At 43.0% G+C, this 6,659-nt stretch overlaps 1 pseudogene; it reads right to left on the bottom strand.

The window, feature by feature from the left end:
• Positions 1 to 3,821: 3,821 nt before the first annotated feature.
• On the bottom strand, positions 3,822 to 4,624 carry LOC127190977 (ATP synthase subunit gamma, mitochondrial-like; annotated as a pseudogene).
• Between the last annotated feature and the right edge of the window lie 2,035 nt (positions 4,625 to 6,659).

Genomic DNA, 6,659 nt, shown 5'->3' with positions numbered 1-6,659 from the left:
ACATGGCAGCTCACAACTGTCTGTAATTCCAGTTCCAATGGCTCTGACACCAACACAGTAAAATAAAGTTAAATAAATTATTTTTAAAAATGTTGAGTTGGTCATAAAGTGAGGTAAGGGGACTCTGGCTGTCTGAGCAGGGTGGAAGGTATGACGAAATGCTATAACTCTGGTTCGAAAGCACCCCTTGCTCCAGAGAAGTTACTTCATTTCTTTTGTCTGTAGCGTCTGTGGATAGCACCATGAAGTCCTGCTTTTTACCAGCCTCCATACATTGTACTCTACAGAATAATTTAAAAGCAAGACTTATTAACACGACCCAGGGATCTCTAATATCTGTATGCATATACTCCTAGCTCCATCCCCCACACCTATGCTCTGTAGCGGTCTTTGGTTACTTTGTGGGTTCTTTTTTCTTTCTCCTATTTTTTTTTTTTAAATCCTTTCAGCACTAGATAAGAGAGAAGAAAGAATAGCGGGTAAAGGGCCTCATATTATTGTTAGAGAATCACAATCAGGATATCTTATTTCTTCTTCTTGTTTCTTCTTTGCACAAGACTATTGAACAAACTGCAACCAACAGCAAACAACCGACAACCAACAACCAACAACCAACAACCTACTCCTCCTCTCAGGGCCCTAGCACTTACAGACCTTCTGGAAAGTTCCAAGAAGTCCAAATGTCACACAACCATAAAAACTACCTGCTGCTGGCAAAATCATGCCCCTGCTGGAGCGTGAGGCCAATCATAGTCAGCTGCTGTGGACAGTCTGAAGAAGTCCCATATCCAAAACCTAGGATTAAAACAAAAAATAATCCTATAATCAATCTCTTTCCACCCCCTCAAAATCTGACCAAGTGCTGAGACCTTGCTTTTCTTGCCTTTTTATTATTTAATTTAGTAGAGAAAGGAATTTATTCTTGCAACCCTAGACAGTGTCATCTTGATGACATTACCCTAGCCTGAATGGCTATCATCAAAAAATATGACAGCAAATGCTTTCAAGGACATGGGAAAAGAGGAACTCTTATTCACTGCTGGTAGAAATGAAAAATAGTACAACCATATAGAAATCAGTATGGAACATTTTCAAAAAGAAATAGAACCGCCATTTAACCCAGCTGTAACTAACACTCTGGACATATACACAAAGGATTCTATACCCTACCAAGAGACACTTTGACATTCTTGTTTATAGATGCTCTATTTATGATATCAAGAAAACGCAAACAGCCTAGGCCTTCATCAGTACATGAACGGATAATGAGAATATGGCACTTACACAATGGGATTTATTCAGGTGTAAAGAAAAATTAAATTTGCATAAAAATAAATGTGCCTGGAAAGTATAATATAAAACAAGGTGAGCTAGACTCAGAAAGAAAAAATAACAACCCGCATGTTCTCACTCATATGAGGACCCTAGTTTTAATGTACACGTATATACACATAGATAAAAATTTAAGTAAATACCCCCAAAACTAGGAAGGATGTCAAAGAGAGGATGAGAATAGATGCTGAAGGAGAGTTAGGGGAGAGCAAATGTATGCATGTAAATCTGCAGGACTTGGTGCAGTTGCTCTGCAGGACTTGGTGTAGTTGCTCTGCAGGACTTAGAGCAGTTGCTCTGCTGGACTTGGAGCAGTTGCTCTGCAGGACCTGGTGCAGTTGCTCTGTGGGACTTGGTGCAGTTGCTCTGTAGGACTTGGAGCAGTTGCTCTGCTGGACTTGGAGCAGTTGCTCTGCAGGACCTGGTGCAGTTGCTCTGCGGGACTTGGTGCAGTTGCTCTGCAGGACCTGGTGCAGTTGCTCTGTGGGACTTGGTGCAGTTGCTCTGTAGGACTTGGAGCAGTTGCTCTGCAGGACCTGGTGCAGTCGCTCTGCGGGACTTGGTGCAGTTGCTCTGCAGGACATGGTGCAGTTGCTCTGCAAGACATGGTGCAGTTGCTCTGCAGGACTTGGTGCAATTGCTCTGCAGGACATGGAGAAGTCGCTCTGCAGGACCTGGTGCAGTTGCTCTGTGGGACATGGTGCAGTTGCTCTGCAGGACTTGGTGCAGTTGCTCTGTAGGACATGGTGCAGTTGCTCTGCAGGACTTGGTGCAGTTGCTCTGCAGGACTTGGTGCAGTTGCTCTGTAGGACCTGGTGCAGTTGCTCTGCGGGACTTGGTGCAGTTGCTCTGCAGGACATGGTGCAGTTGCTCTGCAGGACTTGGTGCAGTTGCTCTGCAGGACTTGGTGCAGTTGCTCTGCAGGACTTGGTGCAGTTGCTCTGTAGGACCTGGTGCAGTTGCTCTGCAGGACTTGGTGCAGTTGCTCTGCAGGCCCTACACTGTTTGCTGTCAGTTGTGGCTAGTAGGAAACTCCTCCATGTCACTTCTGGGCATTGCCACAACATCACAGTCACATTGTTTTTATTACATTGTCTGTGTAACCCTCATATTTACATCTACATGTCTGTCTTCCTTAATTAAAAAAATCTTCTTTTAAACCTAGAAGTCAGAGGCAGGATACCTCCCCTTGAGCTGTTGGTCATGGGTATCCCAGAGAACCCTAAAACATTGCAGGCTACTGCCACTGATCTTGTCCCACCAGAACTTGATGGTAAGACCTTGTCACTGAAACTACCGCCTGCAATGTTCTTAGCATGTGGAGAGGTCAAGGTGTTACAGAGTTGCCGTGTTTTCTTACTGCATTGAGTTTTCCTGGTGCTGGAAGGTGCGATGCAGGCTGCTGGGGAGAAAAATCATCAAGAGTCAGCTGTGAATGCTGTGAGGTACAATACTGACTGCTGGGCCAAAATATGCTTTTGGTGTAATAGTGGCATGACTATTAAGGAGGATAAGCAACCATTTTCTCATTAATCTTCGTTATATGCGGGTATATACTCATGCCCAGTACTATAAATATGGCCAAGAGGCCATAGCTGGGGAGCTCACAGGCCTCAGAGGGGGAACTACTATTGTTATTTGTTGAATGAACATCCTATCAAACTCCCCTCTGAACACTTGTCTTTATATTTATAGCTTAGTGCAGCTCTCAGTTCTCATCAAAGAAAGTTTCCGTGTTGTGGACAGTAGCATACCTGGAAGCTCACAACTTATTTATTTATTTTTTTAAAAAGATTTGTTTATTTATTTATATTATTTATTTATTTATTTATTTTGGTTTTTCGAGACAGGGTCTCTCTGTGTTAGCCTTGGCTGTCCTGGACTCACTTTGTAGATCAGGCTGGCCTCGAACTCACAGCAGCAAACGGCCTGCCTCTGCCTCCCGAGTGCTGGGATTAAAGGCTAGCGCCACCACACCCGGCTCCTCACAACTTATTAACGTGCAGAAACAGGCATTTGTGGAGTGTTCAGGTGGGACATCAATATCAGGGCACACTGTGGAAGAAGGTGAAGGAAGATTCTAAGAGCCAGAGGTTGAAGAGATCTAGAGTAAGACAGCATCTTTAGATAAGACAGAACCGTTGCACTCTTGAGCCCACAGCAGTTGTGGTTGTCTGCATAAGACCTGCACAAGAATAAAGTGAGCCAACATTCCTGTATGGATGGGAGAGGAACTCACAAGCTGCACCCTCAGCTGAGGAGCTAGTCACAGCTGGTGGCTGCTAGGGGAGGAAGAGTCAGTTTTCTTTTTCTTTTCTTTTTTCCCCCTTCTCACTGTAAGTTGTTTATTGTAAGACAATTTATAAACATCTTGCTGTCTTTGGAACTCAGTAGACCAAGTTTCTTTTGACAAAGACAGCAATCAGTTAAAATCAGCTCGCTGTGTTTTCCTTCTTTGCCTCTTGTCTGAAGGTGTAACTCTATTTTCATTAATCCAGAGTAGCACCCCCAGAAATGATTTCAATCATCTCCTTTGTGGCCACGGCCTGGCAGGTGCCACTGAAGGTCAATATTGATTTATCAACCATACCTGAAGCGTTCTTGCTGGCGTTGCCCGTGGCTGTCACCCTGGCACTCTGCTCACTGGTGGTGGACTCCTTCAGGGAGTCATAGATGATGTTGGCCAGATTGTATCTCTGGTAATCCTGCAACGCATCAGCATCAATGTCATCATCAACGCTCACGTTCTCAGCAGATGCAATGGTATTCAGAGAGAAGACGGGCTTTTCTTCTGTCTTGTAGGAGATAACAGACTTGAACTGATTAAAAATGATAGAGCCTTCATCAAATTCATATCCAGAATTTAACAGTCCAAGGGCAGTGACTGATTCGTCTCCAAAAGTAGGAGGCTTCCGTCCCACGTCTTTGAATGACACCAAAAACAGGTCAGAGTGAGTCCTACAAAGTATGCCCCTGGTCTCTTCACCAATCCCAAAAATCATAACTTTTTTTCCAGCTGCTGTGAGGATGGCCACCTCACTCTTCTTCTGTTTAGCCACTGAGGAATGAATGGCACCACAAAACCCTTGACCTGAGGACATATGGACATATGGATGAGGAGGTGTTTCTTCTTGTCCTTAGGTCTCTTAGCATCCGCCTTCTCCTACAGAGCCAAGGAGCCTGTTCCGTACACTTGAGCTTGTCTCAGCTCTCGCTCAGCCCGGGCATGCTTTGCAGCAGCCATCATCTACATAGACTTGGTAATTTTCTGGATGTTTTTGATGGATGTCAGTCTCCTGGGGGAAGGCCATACATCCATGAATATATTGGCAGCACAAATTAGATTTGGCAGGGAAGAGAAAAGGACAGAAAGTTGGATGGATAGGGAAAAGGGGGTATGGGATTCTCAAAGAACTGAACCCCAAAACCAAGCATAGCCTAACTCCAGCCACCACATGGGCTTCACTTCTGGGTCCGTGTGTATTTGGCAACCTTGGAGAAAGTTAGATAGCTCCACTATCTACCAATCATTGTAAGTCCAAAGTTTTGTACCTAAATCACTTTCCTATCATAACTTGCATTTATCAACCTGAAAACACCTTTTTAGACCCTAAAACATTTTCTTAGATCCTGAACAACTTAAGATTTTATGTCTTTAATCTTTAATTTTAAAAAATCTTGTAAGACTATAACTGCCTAGTTCAACCCCGTCAGAAACCTGAGAAGGATAAATATTACCAGAGGAAACAGGACGTACAGAGCAAGCAGCTCCCAAATGTTTAGAAGTGGTAGAGGTTGCTGGCTGCCTGGACAGTCACACAAGTTTTTTCTATGTCATTGGGGCATCTAATCTTCTGACACACATTTCTGTGATGCATGAATTTTGAGGCACTGGCTTACCTTATCTCTGCAAAGTTGGACAGTCAAATTTTCAGTGTCGTGATTGTCCACAGTTTGGACAGCCTATCAGCAGTCAAGGTAAGGGCAGTTTTTTTGCCCAGTAACTATCTTTACCACAAATGAAGCAAACTCCAGGTGGAGGGTCTTCGGTGCCAAACAGCTTCTTTGAAGTAGATTGGGGGTGCTGCCAGGAGAAGATATGTCTCTCTGTCAGAAAAGCCTTTCATTATTAAAACATCTTATATGCCATATTCTATAGATCTCTAAAGTGTTTGAAGACCACCTATCTATCTCAGTATATCTAGATGGACAAGCATTGCTTGTTTCTATCTATTTACTTTCTGCTTAACTTTGAAAACACCTACAGGAGGCTAAGTAAAGCTTATTTCGGTAATAACTAAACTAGCACCTAACCAGACTACAAGTAAGATTGTTAATATATATATATATTTTTTAACAAGTAAGATTATTTATAGGTGATGAATTACTAAGTTGCACTTCAAATTATCCTAAACAGTTTGCAATAGTGGCTTTCACAAGACTGGAACTTTACATTTTAAATGAGTTGTGTGTGTACAATACGTTAAGCAAGAGACGAACAAAGTAACCTTAAATTTCTATGAATATACAACAATCCATCCCAATGTAAAACTATTTGAGACTTGTTGCTGCTTTCTTAGTCTAAAAGGAGACACAATAATCCACCTTTTATTCTATCATCTTATATATCCTCTTTTTTGCTTTTTTTAAAAACTTTTCAAGGAGATACAATAATCTGCCCTTTTTTTGTCCTTATATTTCTATTGTCCCTGGCCAGTGGTTATTTTGTCAGCAATGCTTAGTTGCAGCTTTTTTCTACCTGAATATTAGAGACATTATCAATGAACCAAGCACTTTTTGGATCAGTAATTTTTTCTATAACCTTGTTATCCTCAAGCTAGTCCTTATTGCTGCTGAGCCTTGAGCTAGGGCTCCCAAAGCCACTTCCTGGCCGCAAAAGATTATTTTGTATGTCCCTCTCGGACCTGCGTTCATCAACCCAATAATGTTCGTTACAATAGCATCTGAAAAACCTGGGAAGCCCAGGTGTTCTTTTATTTTTCTTTTTAATTTATTCATTTTACAATCCAATTATAGCCCCTTACCTCATCCCCCCTCCCGACTCCCCTAGTCCTCAGAAGGAGGGAGCCCTCCTCCCCTATCATCTGACCCTAGCCTATCAAGTCTCATCAGGACTGCCTGCATCCTCTCCCTCTGTGGCCTGGCAAGGCTGCCCTGCCAGGGGGAAGTGATGAAGGAGTGGGCACCAGAGTCCATGTAGAGGTGGGCACCATTGCCACCAGAAATGGCTTGTTTGAGTCGCTCGTTGAAAGTATCATATTTCTTAGAGTTAATGCCCCCAGAATTTTGAGACCTGGCTTGGAAAG

Source organism: Acomys russatus, chromosome 6 (genome assembly GCF_903995435.1).
Source record: "Acomys russatus chromosome 6, mAcoRus1.1, whole genome shotgun sequence".
In the NCBI taxonomy this organism is placed as follows: domain Eukaryota; kingdom Metazoa; phylum Chordata; class Mammalia; order Rodentia; family Muridae; genus Acomys; species Acomys russatus.
Note: the sequence above shows the minus strand (reverse complement) of the source record. Positions and strands in the feature narration are given on the sequence as shown.